Source organism: Entelurus aequoreus, linkage group LG08 (genome assembly GCF_033978785.1).
Source record: "Entelurus aequoreus isolate RoL-2023_Sb linkage group LG08, RoL_Eaeq_v1.1, whole genome shotgun sequence".
NCBI lineage: Eukaryota > Metazoa > Chordata > Actinopteri > Syngnathiformes > Syngnathidae > Entelurus > Entelurus aequoreus.
In genome coordinates this window covers 27,390,369-27,418,272 of record NC_084738.1, presented here as the reverse complement: position 1 = coordinate 27,418,272, position 27,904 = coordinate 27,390,369, and the positions used below count along the sequence as shown (strand labels likewise).

At 38.1% G+C, this 27,904-nt stretch overlaps 1 long non-coding RNA gene across 1 annotated transcript; it reads left to right on the top strand.

Moving 5' to 3' along the window:
- On the top strand, positions 1 to 27,554 carry LOC133655042 (uncharacterized). The gene is made up of 3 exons (XR_009826929.1): positions 1 to 149; positions 23,991 to 24,087; positions 27,503 to 27,554. It is a non-coding gene; the product is annotated as an uncharacterized LOC133655042 (long non-coding RNA).
- Positions 27,555 to 27,904: the final 350 nt, after the last annotated feature.

Genomic DNA, 27,904 nt, shown 5'->3' with positions numbered 1-27,904 from the left:
ATGGAGGCGAATGAGGGTTTTCTGTATTATTTGGTCTTATTAGCCACAATAAGAAAACAAATGGTATTCAAGAGGAGATTGAGGCAAGAACGAAAAAATGGACCACTGCAGCAAAATGAAGACTGTGGAGCAGAGTACACCAGAAGAGGGTAGGCTAACGTTAGCGTACCCACTGTGTTTATTTACCTAAACCACATTGAGGACAATTGTAAGCAAGCAATAATTGGAGAGAAATTACATGTAAAACATACATTTTGAACTTTAATAATGATTTGTAGTGAATGACAAATACAGTGATAGGAATTTTTGCTCTTGTAAAAGAGACAGTTTTTTTGGCTTGGCTCCCAAAAAAAGAGCCGGTGTTCTGTCGAAATGAGCTGCCCTGTCAAAAAAAACTACCAGTTGCATTGAGCAGTTTTGATGATTGTATTACAATAAGATCTACACAGCACAGCACGCATAACAATTCTGTCCCATCTCAGAGCCAGAGCCTAGTACTTCATGCCGGAAATCTTACATTATGAAGAAAAGTGATTTATAGTGGTGGCCGTATCGATCTAAATATAGATAATATCGATACCAAGGTGGGAATTGGTTTTGGATCAATTCTAGCGTGAAGGGATTGATACATTTGTTGCAGTTTCTCTGTATTTTACATACCAAGATATATTACTTGATTTTAAGCTCTACTTTAAGCCATTGCAGCATCTCTTCTTGTCTGTTGTCAGTAATTTTTTTTAACAAATATTTCTGTATCATGTCAGTTATTTTTGTGGTTAAAATTGTGCATTTTTGTTACATTGTTATTTTTTGTTATTTTGCACGATTGACTTCTCTCAACAATTGTGTGTAGTAGAACACATTTTACTGGCTATGTTTCATTGACAATATAGAACATTACACACAGCGCTCAAAAATCTGTCAAATGTTTTAGTACAACTTTGGTAAACTACGAAGCCGCACCCCTTAATGGAACGTGGAGTTTTGATGCACCATATAATGTGATGCGCCTTTTGCATGAAAATAGACCCGCTCATTGGCAGTGTGCCTTATAATCCGGTGCGCCCGATGACCTGAAAAATACGGTACTGGTCAAAATTGTCCATTGTACTGGTTAAAATTGTCCAAACATGCATGTGAGGATTTTTGCTTTTAAACATTTTATTAAATTAAATTTATGCCACAAAAAGCACACACTTTATGGCAGTAAAATGAGTGTCAAGGTAAATAACAAAAAAAAACAAAAAAACAACAACATCAGAAAAACAGAATTTTATTGTTTTTATATAGCTGTTGTTATTACTATTATTATTATTATTTTACTCGTCGTGGTTTATTTGTTACTCATTTATATCTGTTGTTACTTTTAAACTATATTTTAAGTTGAGTTTTGATGGTACAAAAAATACTCATGTTTTTCAATTAATGATTAACTGTGTCAATAAACATGATTATAATGTCAATCAAAATACTTATAATTTTTGCCATAAATGCCCAGCCCTAGTTTTCAGTTTCGGCGATACTAGCCCTGTATCTAATTCCTAACAATCACAATATCGCCCAAAGCTCGTGATCTAACAGAAGCGAAAAATAAGCTTTATAACGACCAACCACCGTCGCAACGAGCGGAAAAATGGGCAATATACTGTAGAAGAGGACATAAGAAGAAAAGCAATGATGATGATCTTGGGACCATTTTTAAAAGAAAAATCCAAAACTAAAAAAAAACACAGTGAAAAGTCATGGAGACAGCGTGAACTTGGACTTTATAAGCTACGTTTCAAACAACGTAGCTGCAATACTTTTGTTTTAGCTTGCTGATTGGCTAATTTCTGTATCACGTCCCAATTCACGAAGCGATGACTTGCCAGACATCAGTGTTGCCCACAGACTGTAGTGAACAAACTGAACTGGTAACCACCACTCCTGTCACTCCAACGAATCAGCCCAAAGCTGCCTGAAGTCCAGAAAAAGCTTTTTCCACTGAAAGCCAAAGCCAGCCACTATCCCAGTCCCCTCAAACAGTCAGGTTAGCATTTTGGCAGGAAAAACGCATTGCAATCCAAAACTTCGCAAAGCTGCCAATACAAAGCAAAGAACAACTATCACCAGGTCATGGTACATGGAAGATGTGGAAGCCGTTCAACAGACTTTGCATGGGCATGGTCCGCTGCAAGACCAACATGGGTAAATGGGCTGTGCTGATGCAAAAGACACAGCCTGCGAATGTGGTATATCTGAAGATAATCGGATGTTTGCTGTCATTGGTTGGAAGAGGGGAAAACCGGACAAACACAGCCCGATTGTCTTTGTGTTTACCCTGCATAACTAAGTAACCAACCAACAAACATAAATCAATACCTTGCTTTGTGCTTAGCAGAGGTATTAAATGCTCACTTTCCATTTAGCTCTGTTTCATGCTGCGGACAGTGTCTTTCACCAGCTAATCAAACCCATCTACTAACATGATGCAGTCCATATTCCAAGCATGAGCTCATCGCTGTAGCTCACAATGAAAAGAGAGACACAGCACTTATGAAAAGTTATGGTGGTCCAATGCGTGATGATGTGCCGAGACCTCTGGGAGCAAGCATGCGAAGGAGATTCAGGGGGCAATCTACGTTGTCACCTTCTAAAACAACCTTTAAAAAGACCCAGACACAAAGGACTGGCAGTGATTGATTGAAGTTAGAAAATCCTTCGGAAGGCCTGCAAAGCTTTTCAAGGCACATCCTCTCAGCACCCAGACGGGGACTTGATTCAGACACTTTATTAAGATCTCGAGTCATAAAGCCCCTGGAAGACTTTCGGACCCACAGCCGTTTGGGCGCCATGTCCAATAGACTGCAATGAAAATGCTTGATGCAGAACATACATCTGGGATACAGATTTAGTCCTCTTTGCTGGAGTCCAGTTAGAAAAACAGAGGTTAGTTGTACCAAGTGTTCCCATCCTCACTTGGGGTTTTCAGGCTTGCAGACATTTACACAGCAGTGGACTTATGAAAGAGAAATATTGGATACATTAGAATTTGAGTTTGGATCAGGCCAAAGAACTATTGGCTGCAGAAAGTCTCTAAATAGTCATAAATCTACAATTTGCTGGATTGCAATACAGTCAGCTTGAGCAGACCATCCAGGTAGATCCATAACACTGGAAAATTACATTTCAGCTGTGTGGCAGGAGATGGAGAAGAATAAACGCTTCGTTTTTCTAGCTCATCTCCTCAAATTATTTGACTTGAGGAATTAATATACACTTTACCATTTTCCCCATAGGAGTGTGCTTTCACATTTGTCATGTTTGGTTTGGTTATGACAAACTCTAGCTCCTAGCTGTCAACCTTTCAAAATATGGGACTTTTTCCAGGAAAATAGAGTAAAATAAGGGAATTTTATCACGCAACTGGTGTCTACTAACCCAACTAAGGCTGCCAACTAGGGATAGGTGATATGACCTAAATTCTATATCACAATACATTATTTATATATATAGGGATTTATTGCTGAACAGGACAATAATAAACCACAGTAAAACTAATGCTTACTTTTGAAAGTTTCCACAGAATTTGACTCATTGGTTCATTTCAATCACATTCTACTGCAGTTCCTTTGGTTACACAGCTGTCCCATAAAGTTGTCTTCTTCCTATCTAGTATAATATGTCTCTGTGTGTCTGGAGCTTGTTACTTTTACCCCATAGCCCGTACACTACCTTGTTAACATCAGCTCATTTTTTGACCATTGTAGCTTTGCTCCTTTAATACGATTTGCATGGTTGAACATGAAGTCAACAATTTGAGCAAGATAGCCCGTGTGATTTGGTTTCACATCACTGGAGACTTGCACGCGCCACAGCTCAAAGCTTTTTCCCCAATGCGTTTATCAATGAAATATCTTAAAATTTAGCAGAAAGCGGAACTTACAAAACTTTGCAGAGTTTGCGATTCAAGCTTCAAAGGCAGTGTTGAATGCCTAAAATGTAATATACTGTGTAACTCTTTGAAAATTACCGGTTCCCGGGCATAACGGCGCGTCGTTACGTTATGACATTGCTGGTTTTGCGAGCAGAAGAGCGTGTTCGACAGCGCACAATCACGGAGTACTTACAAGCAGACACAGTGTGTAGACAGAAAAGGGAGAACGGACAAATTTTCATCTAAAAATTAACAATAAAGGTGAACTTATAACACTGAAACGCCCTCCGGAAGAGGTGCTTTAAGACATGGCTAGCTAGCTAGCGGCAAACGTCCATTCGCAGTCGGCAGTGTTTTAGCTACTTCTAAATCACTAATCCTCGCCTACAAGGCGACGAATAAAGTACGTTTTTTACAAGTATCATCCCTGCAGGACGAGGAATAGCTAAACATGCTTCACTACACACTGTAGGAGGATACGATAACTAACCGCTAACGGCAAGCTAGCACCCTGAATGTAAACAAATGCCATGGGTGGATCTACACCTGACATCCACTGTAATGATACCAAGTGCAATAGCGTATCTCAGGGGTCGGCAACCTTTACCACTCAAAGAGCCATTTTGGAAAGTTTCACAAATTAAAGAAAACAATGGGAGCCACAAAAAAATTTTGAAAATTTAAAATGAAAAACACCGCATACAAAGCTTAAATTGCTTTGCGCTATGTTAACCAGGGGTCTCTGACACACGCACCGGTACGCATCTTAATAAGGAAATTTAATGTTAGTGCGGCCCGCGACTTTTAATTGAATGGCGCTTGATAGCGTCTTTTTTGCCAACCCTCTCAATTTTCCGGGAGACTCCCAAATTTCAGGACGTGCTGGCACTGCTTTTAGCGCCCTCTACAGCCTGCCCAAACAGCGTACCTGCTTGGCCACATATTGAATGCAGCTTTTGCTTGCTCACGTAAGTGCCAGCAAGGCATACTTGTTCAACAGCCACACAGCTTACACTGACGGTAGTCGTACAAAAACAACTTTAACACTGTTACGTTACAAATATGCGCCACACTTTGAACCCACACCAAAAAAGAATGACAAACACATTTCTGGAGAACATCTGCACTGTAACACAACATAAACACAACACAACAAATACCCAGAATCCCATGCAGCCCTAACTCTTCCGCTCAACCGACGCACGGAGAGGGGGGGTGGGGGGGGGGGGGGGGTTGATGTGTGGGGGGGTTTGGTGGTAGCGGGGGTGTATAATGTAGACCGGAAGAGTTAGGGCTGCATGGGATTCTGGGTATTTGTTGTGTTGTGTTACGGTGCGGATGTTCTCCAGAAATGTTTTTGTCATTTTTTTTTGGTGTGGGTTCACAGTGTGGCGCATATTTGTAACATAACAGTGTTAAAGTTGTTTTATACCGTCACCGTCAGTGTAAGCTGTGTGGCTGTTGAGCAAGTATGCCTCGCTGTCGCCTACGTGTGCAAGTAAAAGCAACATATAACATGTGGCCGGGCTGGCACGCTGTTTGTAAATGCTATAGAGGACAATTAATGCAGTGCCATTAGGGCACGCCCTTGATTAAGTAATTAGAGTGAAAATAGGATAATATTTGCCCTGGGAGATTTCTAGGAGAGGCAGTCTCCTGGGAAAATCGGGGGGGGTCGTTAAGTATACTGGGAAAACCGGGAGGGTCGGCAAGTACGCAGCTGAGCCGCATCAGAGTGGCCAAAGAGCCGCATGCGGCTCCGGAGCCGCGGGTTGCCGACCCCTGGCGTATCTAGTTGCTATTACTATGATTACATCGCTATTTTTTATCGTCACATAATCTTTTTTCCTTTTTAAAAATTCATATTATGTTTATAAACTCAGAAAATACGTTGCTGGACACATGAGGACTTTGAATATGACCAATGTAAGATCCTGTAACTAATTTGTATCGAATCGATACCTGAATTTGTGGTATCATCTAAAACTAATGTAAAGTATCCAAACAACAGAAGAATAAATCATTATTACATTTTAACAGAAGTTTAGATAAAACATGTTAAAAGAGAAAGTAACCAGATATTAACAGTAAATGAACAAGTGGATTTATAATTCATTTTTACAGCTTGTCTCTCATAATGTTGACAAAATAATAGAATGATAAATGACACAAAATGTTACTGCATACGTCAGCAGACTAATTAGGAGCCTTTGTTTGTTTACTTACTACTAAAAGACAAGTTGTCTTGTATGTTCACTATTATATTTAAGGACACAATTGTTCTTCGATTGCAATAAGAAACATATGTTTAATGTACTGTAAGATTTTTTGTTAAAATAAAGCCAAAAATGCAATTTTTTGTGGTCCTTATTTAGAAAAGTACCGAAAAGTATCGAAATACATTTTGGTACAGGTACCGGTACTAAAATATTGGTATCGGGACAACACTAATATATATATATATATAAACAAGTCTACTTTGTCTGTGGAAAAGCAGGAGGAAAGAGCAAACTTCATCAATATATCACACCAATAAATGTGACTTTTACTGCTCATTGGTGCCTCCGACGTTCATTCCTCACTGACCTCTGGGCCTCTTGTTTTTGTCTTTCCTGACTTTGCGGGGCCCTGACTAGCAGGTGAGGAAGTAGAGTGGGTGCAGTCGTTCTTGTACGCAAAGGGGGGCCATTTAAAGCAGATTCTATGGACTTGGCTGTGCTATAAAGCTTCCCTTCATGAGCGATCACGGGGACAAACCCCATGTCCGACTGTCACTGTGATGCCTGTTGCCCGGCTTGGCCAAACACAGCCGGCTGGAATGCGAATGTTTAATCAGAGGACAAATGCCATATTTTGGAGCAGTTTGTTTTTACGACCCAGCAGGGGTGTGTGATTGCATTTCTGTGTGTGCTTGTGTCAAAATGAATTTGTGCAGAAGTTACAAGTGTTTACTTTATGTTTGTGTGCATTAATGCATGTGACAGACTCAAGTATTGAAGAAGGAAGAATGTATGTGCCAGCCTAGTGTGTGTGTGTGCATGAATGTGTACATGTAGTGGGCTGATAATTGTATACACCGCTCTCTTTGAGTTTATGTGCTTTTGTGAGTTTTCGGCTGTCGGGTCAAAGTGGCCACCCATGATGCTTGTGGGGGCCTCGGAGTAACACAGCTTGAATAAACAGCAACACAAAACACATCTAAACCCTGCAGAGTTTTTCTATATGGAGCCATTTAATAGTCCTGAAAATAGACACAGCACAAACATGCACCGTTTAACACACTAGAAACTATTGTGTGTCTTTGCCTTCATACATCCATCTTTTTGACACCTCAATTCAGGGAACAATATGAACTTACTTTCTGCATGGTTGATCAACTTAAATGTAACATACACTATACTATAAACAGCTTCTTACAATGCCTTGACATCAAGAACTTCTGACTTAAGAGTTCTAAAAGTGAATACAATTCGTAGTTAGGGCTGGAAAATGTGCACTGAAAAGATCTGCTAACTCAGTGGTGTCCAATGTGTGGGCCGGGGAGCCATTTGTTGTGAAAATGCGAAAAAAGCAATACAAACTTATTCAAACATAACTCCTAAACCAAACATGCAAAATGTCTGATAATGCCTAAAATAATGTATCTTTGTGATTTTTACTAGAAACATGAGCTTTTGTAAGGTTTTAAAACACAAAAAATTGTTTTTTTTTACTCAATATGACAATATAACTGTCATGCTAAATATGAAAGTTATATAAACATAACTCCAAAACCAAACATGCAATATGTCTAATAATGCCTGTATTAATGTGTCTATGTGAGTTTTACTAGAATCAGGTGCTTTTGTAAGGTTTGCAAATACAAACATTTGTTTTTTACTCAATATGACAGTATAACTGTCACACTCAATATTACAGTTATTTAAACATAACTCCTAAGCCAAACATGCAAAATGGCTAATATTGCCTGAAATAATGTATCTGTGTGAGTTTTACTAGAAACATATGCTTTTGTAAGGTTTGCAAACACAACAATTATTTTTTTACTCAATGTGACAGTAATGTTCTTAGAATCCTGATATAATGCGAAAAAAGCAATACAAATTTATTCAAACATAACTCCTAAACCAAACATGCAAAATGTCTAATAATGCCTGAAATAATGCATATTTGTGAGTTTTGCTAGAAACATGAGCTTTTGTAAGGTTTGCAAACACAAACATTTGTTTTTTTACTCAATATGACAGTATAACTGTGATATTTGTAAAAAAATCTTGCCTTCTTCCAAGCTCGCTCTAAACGATTCTTTTGGCGTTTGAGACTTTAATGAAACATTTTGCGTGTATCTCCATATATTGTAGAGGTTTACCCGATGGCCTGTAGTTAGTGTAACAATTTTCCATGCCAAAAAAACAAGAAGATAGTGTTCAAAAGTGCACTAAGCTTCTACTTTTCAAACTGCCCTAGCTTGATGCAAATTTACATTGGATTTGCCTTAGGGATGCTACCGATTCGCATTAGCGATTTCACATGCCAATTTCAACAACCCCAAATCTGGCAATTAAAGCTACAACCAAGTGTCACGTTACAATCAAACAGCTGGCGTGTGATAAATATAATACTTACAGTTTAAGCACTCTGTAGGACTCAACAAAATTAAAAACTGACACATCCAAATTAATGGCAAAGAGTACCATCTTTGCCATCTAACGTCTTGAAATTGCAAATGCATAATAATACAGTACCGTACAGTACAGTACTTGTTATTGTGACACAGAAGTGTAAAAAAGCAAGATAACAACTCGAAATCACAGTTTTAATAAAACGCTTTTTTGTTTTGTTTTTTAATCAACTGACCTCCAAAGACATGCACCTGGGGATAGGTTGATTGGCAACACTAAATTGGCCCTAGTGTGTGAATGTGAGAGTGAATGTTGTCTGTCTATCTGTGTTGGCCCTGCGATGAGGTGGCAACTTGTCCAGGGTGTACCCCGCCTTCCGCCCGATTGTAGCTGAGATAGGCTCCAGCGCCCACCGCGACCCCAAAGTGAATAAGCGGTAGAAAATGGATGGATGGATGATCAAGTACCGAAAATTGATACCGTTGAGTACCGGAATCGATTCCCAAGTTCTGGGAATCAGTACCATATTGATTCAAATGTGAACGATATCACTTTATAGTCATGACTGTACATTTGAATACTTTTAAAAAAAAAAGTCCCTTGACGCTACGAGACGCTCTGGTGTTTCTCCACGCCAGGTACCAAAATGAGATGATGAATGAAATGAAAATACAGATGAGTGTGAAAAAGAAGAAAAACCGAGACCAAACTGTCTTTCCTCTCCCTAAATCCTTTGATTTTGCTATATGGTGTAAAAAGGTTGAACACCTCTCTGCTAACTAAAAATATAAACACAATTTACGATGCTCATACACATTCCGCTCGGCCCGATCCACAATGTTAATTCCTAGAATCTGATAAGGGGAGGGGAGTTTTACTAGAGCAACTCTGCTGGAAGTGGTCAAGGTCAGTCACACTTTATCTGGGAAGTCAGCCCAGTACTCTCATTGAAAACAACTGTTTTTTTTTTTTTCAGAAACAGTGGAAGGATTTGCCAAGGAAATTGTATGTCTAGTCAAAAAGTTTCTGGTCGACCCATTTGTATGAATGTCATTTGTCAGCCTCTGGTTCTTTGCTGATGTATGGAAGTGATTGTGCATTTATACTGTAGTACAATGTGTAAGTACAGTGTGCAACTGTACATTATAAATGCTATAGCAACCCCCCACATAGCATACACATATCCTCTCATCCATCCATCCATTTATCCCTTTCAGGGTCGCGGGGGGGGGGGGGGGGGTATGACAGCATTGGTATGACATCACAGCAATCTGATTGTAGTTATTTTTTTGTAAGTGCTTTGATGCAAAGCCATCATCACATTATTTATCCATTATGTCTAATACTATGGAACAGATGAGGGTTTTGACTGAGTTAAGAAATGACTCACCTATTGTTAACATATAAACATATATATATTGTTTGGAGAAGTTTGATCATTTAAAAAAAAAGACACACCTCGATTTAGTTTAGCTACTTTTGGCATTTCATATATTAGTTTTTTCACATTTCATATTATTCATTAGGGATAGGAATCAAAAATCAATATAAATTCCTTGGAATCGCTTGCCGTTTTGTCAAGGAATTCTCTTCTTGATACTTCCGGGTGGGGATGACATCATTACACAATGTGCTTATTGCGTAATAACGTCAGATCTCAATATGGCGATGCCTGGTCGAAAAAAACACTTAACATTTTACGAGAAAAGATTGCAATAGCGCTACTTGCAATAATTATAAGGTTGCTATTTCATCAAGAGGAGGACATGTGAGCAAGAGCTGGGTTGCAATTACGTGACCTAGAGGCACATCCGAGCACTTTCGGATTTCAGGCAATGGTCTAAGCCCTAATAGGCTACTGTTTATTACCCTGAATCAGTGCAGATTTAGGCATGTTTTGAACGTTTATTGGCAAATATAAAAGCGATCATGAAAAAAATATTTAAAATTGGATGAAGTGGATTTTTACACTCTTAGGAAAAATAATTTTTTGAATGATTTAAACCATTTATCATCACCAAGAGGTTACTGCTACCTAACTTCATTTGACACTTACGGTATTTAAAGTTAATATTTTATCTCATTATTTAACTATAGATGTCCCTGTTGTTCAGCAATGTTTTCTAGCAATATCAAGATTCAGTATATGCTGTTGAGCCTACGAAAGATTTATTAATTTTTTTTATTGATACTAATCAGGATATTTTCTTGATGCTAACTAATATCACTAAAGACGCTACAATGTGGTCATCCGTGTCAAATAAAGGTAGGTAGGTAGGTATTTTCATTTCACAAGTACAACAAAACTTTGTTAAAGCACTTGGCTTTTCTGCACAACAACAACTAAGCTTTTAGTTTTTGTTATTAAAATGGCCAATGAAAATATGGTGGATTGGACCAACAATCACAATATTTATTACTAGGACTTAACATGACGTTAGTTTATTTGCACAATCAGGTCTTCCTAGTTATATATAGGCATAGCAAACAACCACAAAAGAACAAAAACTAATGCGATCTCTTGTCCTTTCTTTACGTTTAGTTCTGCTCTCAAACACTACTAATTTATTAGAGAATAAACTTGATTGCGTTACAGAAAGGTTCTCAAACAAATCAAATGTTCAAACAAACATTTTTCAAAGTGATTGCTGCAGACACAAGTGGTCCGATTGTATTCCACAAGATGATGAAAGTGATATTTTTTAAGAGCCATTTCCTTCGACGCACTTTCATTTTTTTCCTGACTTCATTACTTTTATGAACCACTTATTTCGGGACTTTATGGAAGCTCTTTCCACAGCAACGCGACATTTTCTGCTCAAACTCTACACTCACTTTTACTTTTTTTTTAAGCTACGCTCAAGATGCTTGACCATTGTGTGAATTAAAGCGCGAAAAAGAAAAACGGATCTGACGTCATATGCAACACTCCTATATGCTGAAACATTTGAACACACATCATGCAATAATTATAGATCAAAGTCGCTTTTTTGAACCACAACTGTTTTTCTTCTATGCTACGTATGTGACCTCACTGTAGGCTTTCTAAAGTCATGTTACCTCTAAACTAAACAAAATTGAGGCTAATCCACCTTTTTCTTTATTGAGTTCCAAATAAATTAAGCAAAATCTAAAGTGGAATTGGAACCGGAAACATTTTAATCAATTCTCATCGCTATTATTCATGCATTCATTTTATTTATTTATTTTCTCTGGTTGGTATATTTACTATATTTAAGCTACATTAAATGTAGAATATCTTGCAACTTAGTTTACAACATTTTCCAAGTACCGTATTTTTGAGCTTTGAGCCCTGTGGTCTTTGCGCTACCATGGCATTTTTATCATCGCCACACCTTGAAAATAAGTTGTTTTTTTTACTTTAAAACTACATAAAGTAATAAAATGTAACTTAGCTCCCAGAATAAATCACAGAGTCTGACGCAATTTTTTAACATTTATTACCAATTTTAAGATAACAAATGGCACAATTCCAACAAACACTTTTTTTCTCCTGAGTCCGCGCTTCCCCGGACACACAACAAAACTTCCTCATTCTCTACCAATCACCCTTGTGACCATGGGAAAAACTGACATCCATAAAACATTAACATTACCTGGTCGTTACAGTAGGACTTGATATATAATTAGTCTATTACTTGCGCACTACTGACAAGGGATTTACTGAAAACTTGACCACCAAAAGAAGAATTTGATCAACGAAATCTGTGCTACCAAAAGCGAATGTAAACAAAACGCACGGTATTGTGGCTGTCTGGAGCGTTGTCAGCATGTCTGCAATGTGGACATATATATATATATATAAAAATATATATATATATATATATATATATATATATATATATATATATATATATATATATATATATATATATATATATATATATATATATATATGTATATATATATATATATATATATATATATATATATATATACATATATATATATATATAAATATATATATATATATATATATAAATATATATATATATATATATATATATATATATATAAATATATATATATATATACATATATATATGTACTGTATATATATATATATATATATATATATATATATATATGTATATATATATATATATATATGTACTGTATATATATATATGTACTGTATATATATATATATATATATATACATATATATATTGCAGATGTACGCGCAGACAGCCATCTTCAAAATGTGCAAAATATTAAAAGAGAAAGTCCAACTGGAGCAACAGCGCGAAGCAAGTGTGACGTCATGCTCGCCTCTTTCGTCAGGGACATCAAGGGACAGAAGTAGAGTCTCTAAAAACCAGTACATTCTATAATACCACTAGAAGAAGATGCTAGGTTTGTTGCTAGTTGTTTTAATTTAAAAAAAAAAAGGAATTAAGTCTGAAAACACTGAAGAAATCTCAACAAAGCAGCAACAATTGAAAATATGGCAAAACGATTTTATATATATATATATATATATATATATATATATATATATATATATATATATATATATATATATATATTTGATACTATTTCATAATAACAGATTTGTTTTAAATGTATATATACATTTTTGAGCCTTTTTAAAGAAAATCTTATCAGAGCAAATTATGCAAATTACTAGATGACATCATGAGACCACTCCCATAACCACGCCCCCACAGCCACAGATATCTTGCCAGTTTAGGGGAAACCCTGTAATATATGAAAACCTCTTTTTTCCCCTCTAAAATTGAGTGGGTGCGGTTTATAATCCGGAAAATACGCTAGTTTGCCCCATACTAGCAAAAAGTGAAGGTAGATTAGAAGAAACATGCTCACGAAAAGTGATATTGTTCAGCCATGTATAAAACAACAACATATATCTCTCTTCTTCCCCTTTTAATACACATGACCATGAAATCCAGGACAACCACATCAATCATGACATTCCTCTTCCCATCTTGAATGACATATATTTTTTTCTTTGAGTTTCCTTTTCATTTAAAGGTGATAAAACATATTATGTTTTGCATCCTTTCTTGAGCTGTTTAGCTAGGCTAAAAGGCTGGCGGAACAACAGAAACAAAGATCATGTGACATCGATCTTTTGGTTTTTTTGACAGGAAAAATAATCATCGATAAAATGATGGCGGGGATACAGTACCGCTAAGTGAAGAAACATGCATACGCGCCCACACGTGCACTTAAACAGAGCACCTGGAGAATGCATGGATATATAATACAATATCTATTATATCCATTGTAGGGAGAAGATGATACATGTGCTGCAGTAAAAATATTATACAAGTTCAACTGTTTGTCCTGCAGGGTTTGTTTTTGAGGGATGGATTACATATATTTCTTAATAATTGACTCTTCACTTTTGGCCTAATAAGTCTCCAAAGCCATCTATTTTTCATGTCATAAAACTCCGCTATTTGAGTGCTGTAAACATTTATGATTATATCAAAATTGCATATTGATTTATGGTGTGTTACACCAGAGTTATGTGGTTGAAAAACATTTATTTGTTTGGATTTGTTGGAACAGGTAACACAACTTTTTATTGGACCATGTGAAAGTAGTGTGCATTCACGTTGAGGCAAGCATAGATGTAAACAGAGTTCTGAATGAGGATCTTGTTGACTGTAGTCTGCAACGTAAAGGAATTCTGTGGATCCTGCAGAACATCAAACGTCTAATAATACCAACATACATTTATGCAATCATAGCAAGAGTTGAGCAATCTTACGGTCTGTCAAACTTAGTCAGAGCCACGGCAACACAGTCTGATTTTATATGGTTTGTTTCTTTATTTTACTCTAATCACAAAAACATATGATGCAACAGTTAAAATTATGCACAAAACGAACTATAACCTGTTACCCAAGAAAGCCCAACAATTTTTCAAAAAAAGGAGGGAAAATATAACCTATAGAGAAAAATGTCATTTGAAACATTTGTATAAACGGATAACACTTAAAGCCTTAAGTATATCAGTATGTGGATTCAAAGGCCTACTGAAAATAATTTTTTTTATTTAAACGGGAATAGCAGATCCATTCTATGTGTCATACTTGATCATTTCGCGATATTGCCATATTTTTGCTGAAAGGATTTAGTAGAGAGAATCGACGATAAAGTTCGCAACTTTTGCTCGCTGATAAAAAAAAGCCTTGCCTGTACCGGAAGTAGCGTGACGTCACAGGAGGTAATATTCCTCACAATTTTCCTTTGTTTACAATGGAGCGAGAGAGATTTGGAGCGACAAAGCGACGATTACCCCATTAATTTGAGCGAGGATGAAAGATTCGTAGATGAGGAACGTTACAGTGAAGGACTAGAGAGGCAGTGATGGACGTATCTTTTTTCGCTCTGACCGTAACTTAGGTACAAGCTGGCTCATTGGATTCCACACTCTCCTTTTTCTATTGTGGTTCACGGATTTGTATTTTAAACCACCTCGGATACTATATCCTCTTGAAAATGAGAGTCGAGCACGCGAAATGGACATTTAAAGTGACTTTTATCTCCACGACAATACATTGGTGACACACTTAGCTACTGAGCTAACGTGATAGCATCGTTCTCAAATGAAGATAGAAACAAAAGAAATAAACCCCTGACTGGAAGGATAGACAGAAGATCAACACTACTATTAAACCATGTACATGTAACTACACGGTTACATCAACAGCCGTGCTCACCTGCGTTCCAGCGATCGACGGCGCGACGAAGGACACCCATCATCGACGAACCTCTGTAGCATGAGCTAACGTGATAGCATCTGTCTCAAATGCAGATAGAAACAAAATAAATAAATCACTGACTGGAAGGATAGACAGAAGATCAACAATACTATTAAACCATGTACATGTAACTACACGGTTAAAAATTCTCAGCCTGGTAAGGCTTAACAATGCTGTTGCTAACGACGCTAAGGCTAATTTAGCAACTTAGCAACCGAACCTCACAGAACTATGATAAAAACATTAGCGCTCCACCTACGCCAGCCAGCCCTCATCTTCCCATCAACAGCCGTGCTCACCTGCGTTCCAGCGATCGACGGCGCGACGAAGGACTTCATCCGTGGGTTTGGCGGCTAGGCGTCTGCTAAGTAAGTAGTCCTTCTTGTGTTGCTGGAAGTATTGTACTTAGCCGCTAATACACCGATCGATCCCACCTACAACGTTCTTCTTTGCAGCCTCCATTGTTCATTAAACAAATTGCAAAAGATTCACCAACAGATGTCCAGAATACTGTGGAATTTTGTCGAAGAAAACAAGAGGTTTTTGTATCGGGTCCGATGGGGTCCAACCACTTCCGTGGATTTTGTGACGTCACGCGCATAAGTCATATCCAAAGGAGTTTTTCAACCGGAAGTTTAGCTGGAAATTTAAAATTGCACTTTATAAGTTAACCCGGCCGTATTGGCATGTGTTGCAATGTTAAGATTTCATCATTGATATATAAACTATCAGACTGCGTGGTCGGTAGTAGTGGGTTTCAGTAGGCCTTTAAATTATGAAATAGATTAAGTAAAAATACTAATATGATCCAGTTTAAGAAATGATTCAAACTCAAGGTGTTTACAAAGTATAAATAACTCTGATAAACATTTTGAACCTTAGTGAACATGAGATAACTTTATTAAACTCACTATATTAATTACAATTTATTTAACGATTGCATTTCCGAAGAGAGTTATTTATTATTCATGGTGTTGAATGGGTACAAATTGAGAACAGGAAGTGAACAAATGTGTGTAATTGCTATGACAGGGAAAAGGGGTAGGATTAAATAAGCTCTGCTTCTTTTTACTCCTTTTTGTACATGTTGGAAAGAGAAACTAAAAATTGTGACGTATCATGTTATAACTGTGTATAATGTAACGAAAGGTAACGAAAAAGTATGAGGTAAAGAACTGATTGGCCTGTAAAAAAATATCTAATTATGGTAAATGCCAAGCTTAAGTGAGCATACATGACATTGCAATATTGACACCATCAGCTCTGCACTGCTATCTTCTGAGCATTGCACATTCATCAATATTACAGTACAGAAACAATCATCCATTTCATTGACGTACAAAAATATACGGTACTTAATTTGCCTGTGTTTAAATAAGAGCTGTGTTCAAAAGCGCTTGACAATGAGCTAAACACCTCAGATGTCAACTCAGCCTTGTCCACAGATGTCAAACTCAAGGCCCTGGGGCCAGTTCTGGCCCGCCAAATCATTTTATGTGGTCCGCGAAAGCCTGTAAAAATGGTTTTCAATAAAATACTTTTTTTTTTTTTTTTTTTTTTTACTAAATGCATTCGTTCTTTAAATTTTGACAGAAAAAAATGCATATTTTAAACTTTAATATTATCTGATCATGCCAATTATATTATTATAAACTGTATTGCAAACTATTTTTGTGAGATAAAAACAAATAGTTAAATATCTGTTTGTCATCTTTATTTATGATTTTAAAGCAAGTTATACATAAAAAAACAAACAAACGTATAATCAAATGCATATGTATTTCGATTAATCACGATTAATCACAGGTTAATGTAAATTAATTTGAAAAAAATCGGCCCTCTGAAAGCAGCCATTACTGCGATGTGGCCCTCAATGAAAATTATTTTGACACCCCTGGTCTAGTTAAAGGGTCTGCAACCTACAACTATTTTATCCCTCTGTTGTTGCATCAGCCCGTTTATGCTTCTGTGTACTGTACAGTAGTCGCTACACTATCCCTTGAGTTACCGCCATGAGTCTTTTAAAGTTCTGCATCAGCCATTCAATTCTCAGGGCAGTGTTTTTTTGGTGAGGAACCATGACACTTCCTTTGTTGCTGATAAACAATGGTAACTAGAGAGGGATTACGTGTTATTGGAACTGGTGCTGTGTCACAATACTTTAATTGCAAACAAAGAAGGCACTTTGCAAAGGTGGGCAGTGTGCCTCATGATTGAATCGCATCAACACAGGACAAGTGCTAAAAGCCAACCAATTACAGCCTTTGCCAGGTCGCTGCTGTGCAAGGTAAGACTTTTTTTTAGGCGTACGTCAAACTACACGAGAGTATTTGAAGGGGGACTACAAACATCGCCTTAACGCAGCAGCATAAATAAGTTGTAGAAGGAAAAGAGCAAAAGTACAGAACCATGGATATACCTAGTAAGGAGAAACATGGAAGAAAAGGTGTGACAACCAGTGTTGGGCATAAGGCCATAACATAATAACGGTGTTGCGTTACTATAATCACAAAACTATAACTACTACGAGGGAATATCCATCCATTTTCTACCGCTTGTCCCTCTGAGGGTCACATGGGTGGCTGCAGCCTATCCCAGCTGCATTTGGGCGGAAGGCGGGGTACACCCTGGACAAGTCGGCAGCTCATCGCAGGGCCAACACAGATAGACAGACAGCATTCACACTCACATTCACACACTAGGGACCATTTAGTGTTGCCAATCAACCTATCCCCAGGTGCATGTCTTTGGAAGTGGGAGGAAGCCGGAGTACCCGGAGGGAACCCACGCAGTCACGGGGAGAACATGCAAACTAAGCACAGAAAGACACCGAGCATGTACATAGTGTATATTATGAAATATGCATTTGATCAATTATTTATGTATTCATGTAATGTACAAGGTACATTTGTGGCAGCGAGTGTCTACAACCACACCTTTGGCACCTATACCTTGAAATTTGACATTTTGACATTGAATTGTTAATCTGTGTACTATTATTTCAATATGTTGGTCCTAATCTGGTTCTAATTTTAACATCAATATTCCGAGGGACTAGAGATGGAAATTAGCCATTGGCTACAATCTCACATATTTACATGTCAAATGTTCAGTGTTGTCCCTTTTTACAATAAACTCAGGGTCTGATACCACGCGCTAAAGAGCTAAACTATAACATTGCGTGTACCATTAGTGGGCGTGTGATCTTCTAAGACTGCCTGTGCAATTAATAACTCGTGCAGACTGCTTTATTTAAATTATATTTTAGTGTGCACTACACGGCTTCACATGTGTGTTACCTTGCTCCTTCCTACCTGTGGAGTTTTGCTATATTGTGAGACATGCAGCCGACATGTACCACTTTTTCTGGGCATTTTAGACACAGTACTGCAATGCATCTACAATGAAACTGTATGTTTGGTAATTACTGCGAGCGTTCCATGGACTGTTCCAGACGCAAGGAAATTTATATTTAAGTTTTTTTCATGTAGTAGATCAATCAATCAATCAATCAATGTTTATGTATATAGCCCTAAATCACAAGTGTCTCAAAGATCTTGTATGTTCATAATATTGCTTCTATATGAAGAAATGAACGTCATTTAAAAAAGCCAGCAGACACCCAAACAAATCAATTTAATTAGTTTTAATCAACTCCTTGAGTCATCAAACAGCTGTGAAATTATAAAATGATAATGCTGAATAGACGATATGTCTAATAATTCTGACAGTTAAAAAATGTTGACAAGGACACAGATAGTCTTGATGAATCACATTGCGAGTGATGAATGATTATAGTTGCATCTCCTCCACGCAGTAATGTGGGGGTTCTAATAATCAGAATTAATTCTGCATATACATGAAGACAGATACACTTAACGCCTTGCGCTCTGTTTGTCTCATTTAAGAGACAGACAAAGTTAGCAGATTAGCTGTTTTAGAACATGTAAACCTTCAGTAGATCAGACTCTCAATCAGTTTTTGAGGAGGAGGTCAAACATTATTTCTTTATGTAAAAGATTTAAATAAGTGGAGACCAATTTGGGGCCTCTTTAAATAGAAATTGAGCACATCTTGTCGTATAAGCATCCTCAAGTCCCATCCCAATGTATCTTACAATGCTCTGTGCATGCCGGGCCTCAAATCAACCATTTCAAGCAGGGATTGAAAGAGCTGGTGATTTGTAAAAAAAAAAAAAAATGACAAGAAGTTATTTATAGAGCAGAGGCGTCAAACTAATTTTAGCTCGGGGACCGCACGGAGGAAAATATATTCCCAAGTGGGCCGGACAGGTAAAATCATTGCATGATAACTTAAATATACAACTACGACAACTTCAGATTGTTTTCTTTGTTTTACTTCAGCCCCAAATAGAACAAGCACATTCTGAAAATGTACATATCATAAATAATCCTCTTGACCAAACCCTTCAAGTTAGTTGAAAATTCTGAGGAAAAAAATGGTTGCAGTTTCAAAAACACCATGAAGAACTTAGACTTAATCACAGTATATTTACAATGCAATTAAACTTTAAGTCACAGCCCATCCAAGATTGAACAAAAACTAAATAAAGCAGAAATAAAAACTATTCTATGTATCACATTTATCTATCTATCACATTTGTCATTTCCACATATTAATCCTGTGCTAACTCAACAAACTGAGGAGAAACTATTCAAGAGGGTTTACTTACTCCCTGCCTTCTAGGCATCACTGTGTAGTGATAGAAAAATAAAAGCTGGGCAATGTATGAACAGTTTCAACAAACCAAAATTAAAAACTTAAAAGACTGACAGGATTGCTGTAAATCACACACTGTTCACTTTCTTTAAATATGCACAGAAGAGAATCATTTTCACAGAACTATATCAATGTGCAGTGTCTCATGCAGAATTTTAAGTGGGGTTACCAAATGTTTTTTTAAATCCTGTTTGTTTTATGTTGAGTGGAAGGGGAGAAGTCGTAGCCCCGGTTTACTGTGTACCTCTTGCTTAGCATACCATATTTTTCGGACTTTAAGGCGCATTTAAAATCCTTTCATTTTCTCAAAAATCTACAGTGCGCCTTATAACCTGGTGCACCTAATGTACGGAATAATTCCGGTTGTGCTTACCGACCTCGAAACAATTTTATTTGGTACATGGTGTAATGATAAGTGTGACCAGTAGTTGGTAGTCACACATAAGAGATACGTGTAGATTGCAAAAAGACGCCAGTAAACAACACCAAAACTTTAAATGTTCCATTGAAAATATAGAACATTACACACGGCACTCCAAAATCTGTCAAAATGTTTTAGTACGACTTTAAAGCCGCACCGCTTGATGGATTGTTGACCCATTACGGCTACCATAGTCAGAGATACAAGTATTACTATGGTGTGTGTATAAGGACCGCAAAATGGCACCCATTAGCAGACATATTATCTGGCATTTTGTTTCAACATATTATGCAAAACCAACTTTTCTTACCTACTGGTACCTGCTGATGTGTATTTGAGATCTGCAGATCTGCATAAGGCCTGAAAATGTGCGCATGTCCGCCACTGTAGTCCGTGGCGACACCATAATCGATAAGCTTCTTCGATTTCTCTATCTTCTTGATATGGGAAATTCACCCTCTGCTGTTGCCATTTCTAATATACAGTAGTGTAAAATTCTAACTTATATCTTGTTATGGAAGCGCTAAAAACTACCTGTGTAGTGGCTTTACATAATTCACCCACAGAATTTTAGTTATTAGAGAGTTCCGGTCGGACGGTTTTTCACGGGGGACATTTCCGGCGTTGTTGTTGCACTAGTGAGCCACGGATAAGGAGATGCTGTTTCATTATTGATTTAAATAAAGTCTGAATGTCATTAAAACAGTTAGCTCCATCTTTTGACACATCTTCAATTCCTGTCCTTGCACGCTACACCGCTACAACAAAGATGACGGGTAGAAGACGCTGTCGAAGGTGAGCCACGTAAATAAGACCGCCCACAAAACGGCGCATCCTGAAGCGACTGTCAGAAAGAGACTTGAAGATGATCTGTAAAACATAATCTATGCAACATTTTGACCAAAGAACCACTATTACATGTTGTGTAGACCACAAGGAAGTGTTTTAAATTTAGAAAAAAATCATAATATGACCCCTTTAATGCGCCTTATAATCCGTTGCGCCTTTTGTATGAAAAAAAGACCTGAATGGACCCCCTCATCGGCAGTGCGCCTTATAATCCGGTGCACCCCATTGTCCAGAAAATACGGTACTTGTCCGCCCCGGTGCAAACTATTTGCTTGCCTAACAGAATTTCTATTGCGACATCCAGTGAACACATCCAGAAGAGCAGTTTCTTTAATTTAAAAACGCAGGTCAATATTACACTTAGCAAACTCATCTCGTAGGCCGGATTGAACCTGTTTACGGGTTTGATTCGGCCCGCGGGCCGCATGTTTGATATCTATGTTATAGGGGTTAGTGCCACTCCAAAAAACATTTACATGGGAAGACACAAACATGTTGTACTAGCACTTTTGTATAAGAAGTGATGGACAGACCCAGTGCTAAGATTTATAGCTGTGGTTTTACCTGCTCACCCTCAGAGATTCATTTGGTCAGACAGGAGGTGAAGACATGAATGGGGAGGATGAGTAAACCACGAAGAGGAGGAAAGGGTAAAGGAAGTGCAAAAGGGAAATAACTGAGGAGACAAGGAAAGAAGCCCCCTTAAATTCTTTCTGTAAAAGGCCTTTATCTGGATGTTAAATAAATGCCTTTTCTTTAGACTAGTTCCGTGAACATTTTTGTGAACTTGTGCGTATAATGGGGCATAAGGGAGAGGTTTGTGAGAGGAAACGGCACCGATGGGGGGAAAACGCGGTCTGATTGAGGGCATGACAGAGAGTGTAGGTCTTGTAAAACCTGTCTGGGCCTGATGCGGCCCCGCAGCATGTTTCACGGCCACTGATGTTAACTGCTGCGCGAGGTGGAGGGTCCAAACTTGGTGTGTTTACACTTTGTGCCTTAAAAGGGGAAGAGATAAATTTGGATGGTCCATCCTCCGGGTGCAGACAGCTTGGATTTATAGCATGTGTGAGTTGTACATCGTGCGTGGGGAATGGATGCTCATGCCGCAAGGAGGAGAGTGACAAGTTGATTATTGCCTCCACAATTCATTCCCACATCCACATGGGACATCGATGAGATGTTTTCTTCATCTTGGCCAGCTCAGAGACCCAGAGGCTTCAACACGGAACCCTCGCCGGAATATTCCTAAGTATCTTCTGCCTACTTTGCACAAGTTTGTCCGCTGTGCCGACGAAGTTCATAGGCCTCCTCGTACTGAGAAGCAACAGCCACCATCTGATTTATTTCTTAACTGGGTTTCTCATGCTAATGTGGGTGGCCATAAGCATCAATGGACCATGTTTTACCCATCAACACTTTCACTTCAGTGTCTACATGCACGGATTCCCCATTTCTTGTGCAGTAGAAACTCTCTACAGTTGTGTTAAGAAGCCATGTTAGGTCACAGGCTGTGTGTGTCGGTGAGCCTACGTTTCTATCCTGCCACTTATAGCAACAATCTTTGGATAACCAATGCAAGGAGTGTCTGGGCTTGTGTGGCTAACCACATGAAATAGATTGTAGTTGAACTCACACACCCTGATGATCATGCACGCTTCTTACTACATGTATTTGAACTTTGCCCCCTGCTGGCCTGCAATCACACTGCTTCACAACTTCCGGACTTTGTTGACGTGCGTCAGCCATCTTGACATCATATGTTACAAAAACTGAGTTGGGTGTTGTTGGTCTGGACATCAGGAGACAGAGATTGCAGGCAAAGTGCAGGTGAAAAGTAGCGATACGTTTCACAGACGGTATAGTACCGAAAATGATTCATTAGTATCGCGGTACTATACTAATACCGGTATACCGTACAACCCTAGTATGCTCATAAATATACAAACACAATATAAAATGAGGAGGCTTTGAACTAAAACAATAGGCAAACCTTGTATAGTGTTGAACTACTGTATATCCTCCTGAGCAGGGCTCTCACGGGCTAAATAGGGGCCCTAAGCAGAATTTTATTTGGAGCCCCCCTTGCCATTTCAAAATGTGTTCATATTTTTTTATGTCAAACTATTTTTGTACCTTTTTTAAAATCAAACTGGAATTTTATTTAATGCATTTTTTTAGCTAAAATTAATTCATGGGAAATACATTATTAACTAATATTTTTGTGCAAAATAATAATTGAAACATAATTCAAAGACAGATTTTTAAGCCTTAACATGATTTTGACTGGGAATCAAACCCAGCACCATTACATTTTAAGACAAGCATTCATGCCAAGCGCCATAAGAGCTAGAAAAAAACAGGAACTTGTCCATCATATTCTTTTTAGTGATGTAAGTTTGTGATCAGATTTAATATGAAGTGAACTGTCATTCATTAATTGACATTTTACATGTCCTTCATTACACAAAACATGGCCCTGCTCCTGAGGACTGTGTCCTGTGCAGAGGATATTTGTGTTTTTGTTCTATTACTTCTGTTAGAATTACACGTTTTTGAAAAGAAAATTTAAATAAAAAGACAAGCCTGTTGTGGAAAACACAAATGTCCACTGCAGAGGACATACACCTAATATTTGCTGTAGGGTTACTGAGGCTTTTTTTCTTATTTGAGTCTTCCCACAGATGGTTCTCTACAGGGAAAATGCTCTAAGAGCTGAAGATGGTGACCGGGAAACAAGCAGTCAAGCACTCAGAATGGACTCAGCCAGACCGCCGTTAGGTAATGTTAAACAATTTTCCATGCCAACAAAAGTATAGTGCGGCTCTATGGTGGTTAATTTGTGTCTTTATTAAGAAATCATTTTTTTACACTGAATTTGAATATTTTGCCTTTGAATTTTGTGAACTGAATTTTTTTAACATCAACATATGCGAACTGTTTCATTAAAAATACATTCAGTGTAAAAGAAAAATAAATGTAATAAAATTCAATGTTGAAAAATTTGCCGCTTCAAAATGCAAGTTTCAAAAAGTAAATTAAGACAGAAGCAATCGATCCTGTCTCAGAACCAGCAAATGAGGTGTCAAGTTTGAAGTCACATGACAAAATAGGATAAAATAGCAGTTAACTGGGCTATCTTTCCATAATACAACATAATTAACATTTCAGTGCGGCCCACTGGATATTTTCAAACTTTAGAAAGGATTCCACTGGTTAGAATCTGCACTTATGAGTGACATACGAAGCTTTGGGAACGAACAGCGTGGACGGGGCTTGTTTACAGTGCAAAAAAGTCTGATAACGAGTGTCAGAGACAGACTTCTACATAGCAAAGTTCTGCAGAACATTGAAAAATGTGGATTTTTTTTACCCTTGCGTTTATGTTTCGCTGTGTTTGTTGCATCTTTGTTGTTCTTGCTCGATTATAAATGATGTCGATCAGGAGCTGGTTTGTAGGAGTGCAACGCATATTCTCAATATTAAAGTTAAAGTTAAAGTACCAATGATTGTCACACACACACTAGGTGTGGTGAAATTTGTCCTCTGCATTTGACCCATCCCCTTGATCACCCCCTGGGTGGTGAGGGGAGCAGTGGCCCTGCTGGTATCCGGCAAGGACAAGTCACAGGTGGAGAAAATCCTCAGTGCTGAGCTGTGTAGAACTTGCACCTGGCTCGCTGACAACAAGCTATCCATGCACTTGGGTAAAACAGAATCCATCCTGTTTGGGTCCCACATCAACCTTAAGAAAGTCAATGACTTCACCATAAAAGTGGGTGACATTGTTATCACCAGGAAAGATGAGGTCACCTACCTAGGTTCCATTCTAGAGGCTAACCTTTCCTGTGATAAAATGGCAACCAAGGTAATCAGAAAGGTTAACCAACGAACGAGATTTCTCTACAGAATCACCTCTCGGGTCAACAAAAGCACCTTGAGGATTCTGGCGGGAACTCTCGTTCAACCCTTTTTCGATTACGCATGCACCTCCTGGTACCCTAGCACCTCCAAAACCCTCAAATCTAAACTCCAAACATCTCAGAACAAGCTAGTCAGGTTACTTCTAGACCTCCACCCCAGATCCCACCTCACTCCTACCCACTTCTCTAAAGTGGGCTGGCTCAAGGTGGAGGACAGAGTTAAACAACTTGCACTGAGCCTAGTCTATAAAATCCACTACACCTCCCTGATACCGAAGTACATGTCAAACTACTTCCTTAACGTAAATGACCGCCATAACCACAACACCAGGGGGAGCTCCACTAACCATGTTAAACCCAGATTCCGAACTAACAAAGGTCTTAACTCATTCTCTTTCTATGCCACATCAATGTGGAATGCGCTCCCAACAGGTATAAAAGAAAGGGCATCTCTATCCTCCTTCAAAACCGCACTAAAAGTTCACCTCCAGGCAGCTACAACCCTAAACTAACACCCTCCCCGGATTGCTAATAATCAAATGTAAACAATCAAATGCAGATACTTTTTCTTATGTCTTCTGATCTCTCTCTGTCTCTCTCGCTCTCTTTCTCTCTCTCTCTCTCTATATGTCCACTACTTGCTGTCCATATCCTACCCCCCACCCCCTCCACACCCCTGATTGTAAATAATGTAAATAATTCAATGTGATTATCTTGTGTGATGACTGTATTATGATGATAGTATATATGATAGTATATATCTGTATCATGAATCAATTTAAGTGAACCCCGACTTAAACAAGTTGAAAAACTTATTCGGGTGTTACCATTTAGTGGTCAATTGTACGGAATATGTACTTCACTGTGTAACCTACTAATAAAAGTCTCAATCAATCAATCAATCAAAGCATAGCCGCGTCCGGGAATCATTTTTGGTGATTTAACCCCCAATTGCAACCCTTGATGCTGAGTGCCAAGCAGGGAGGTAATGGGTCCCATTTTTATAGTCTTTGGTATGACCCGGCCGGGATTTGAACTCACAACCTACCGATCTCAGGGCGGACACTCTAACTGCTTTGTTTTATTGTTATTAATTTATATTGCAAATTCCACATTCTATATTTTTATGTACATTCTGACTGTCATATAATTCAGTAAAGACAAGCGGTAGAAAACGGATAGATGGATGAATAACTAAAGTTAACTCCGTTTTTGAGATGTTCTGTTTAGTTTTTTACTGAAAAAGACACTTGAATGTACATGAATATACGGAATTTGGGATTTACAATATTAGCTATGTACAATAAAACACTGAATATTTAAAATATATGAAGTTGCTCCTCTACTGCAGACCCCTTCCTTGATCGACATATTTTATAATCCAGCAAGAGCAACAAATATGCAACAAACACGGCAAGAAATAAAAGCAAAAGGATAAAAAAACATCCATTTATTCACTATAATATCACTGTTCCTTTTGTCACCGTAGCGCTGTTCATGTATTAATGACCAAACTTTGTCTTATTAACAACGAGCTTCAGCTCAAACATGTATTCTTTCAAGAATGTATCCTAACCTGTCTTCTTCTTACGTTTACCTGAACATCATTATCCAGCATTATCTGCTGGTCACATTGTGTATTGCCGTCAGTTTAGGGGCATATCATGACTTATAGGTATGTCACTCAAAAGTGCAGATTTTAACCATTGGAATCATCAGTTTTAAAATATCCAGCGGGCCGCAATGAAATGTTAATTATGTTGTATTATGCCAAGGTAGGCCAATTAACTGACTTTTATGCTGTTTTGCAAGATCCGTGTCATGCATACTTGCCAACCCTCCCGGATTTTCCGGGAGACTCCGGAAATTCAGCGCCTCTCCCGAAAACCTCCCGGGACAAATTTTCTCCCGAAAATCTCCCAAAATTCAGGCGGAGCTGGAGGCCACGCCCCCTCCAGCTCCATGCGGACTTGAGCGAGGACAGCCTGTTTTCACGTCCGCTTTCCCACAATATAAACAGTGTGCCTGCCCAATCACGTTATAACTGTAGAATGATCAAGGGCGAGTTCTTGGTTTCTTATGTGGGTTTATTGTTAGGCAGTTTCATTAACGTCCTCCCAGCGCGGTAACAACACACAACAACAGCAGTCACGTTTTCGTCTACCGTAAAGCAGTTTGTCTGCCGTAAACAGCAATGTTGTGACACTCTTAAACAGGACAATACTGCCATCTACTGTACATGCATATGTGACAATAACATCTACGGCTTTTAGAGAGTGCATAACTGCGCACACAACAAGGAGACGAAGCAGAAGAACGAGGAAGATACAGCCGTGGCGACGCCCACGACGAGTAAGATGAAGAAATAGCTTGTAAGTTCCAAGCCGCAGCTGCGAATGGACCTGGATAGCCTCCGGGAAGAAGTAGTGGACTACCAAGTGCTTGGCAGTGAAGATCTTAGACTTAGACTTAGACTTCCTTTTTATTGTCATTCAAATTTGAACTTTACAGTACAGATAAGAACAAAATTTCGTTACATAAGCTCATGGTAGTGCAGGATAAAAAAGCAATAACGTGCATATATAAATAAATAAATATATATATAAATAATATATAAATATATATATATATAAAATAAATAAATATATATAAATAAATAAATAGATTACTGTACA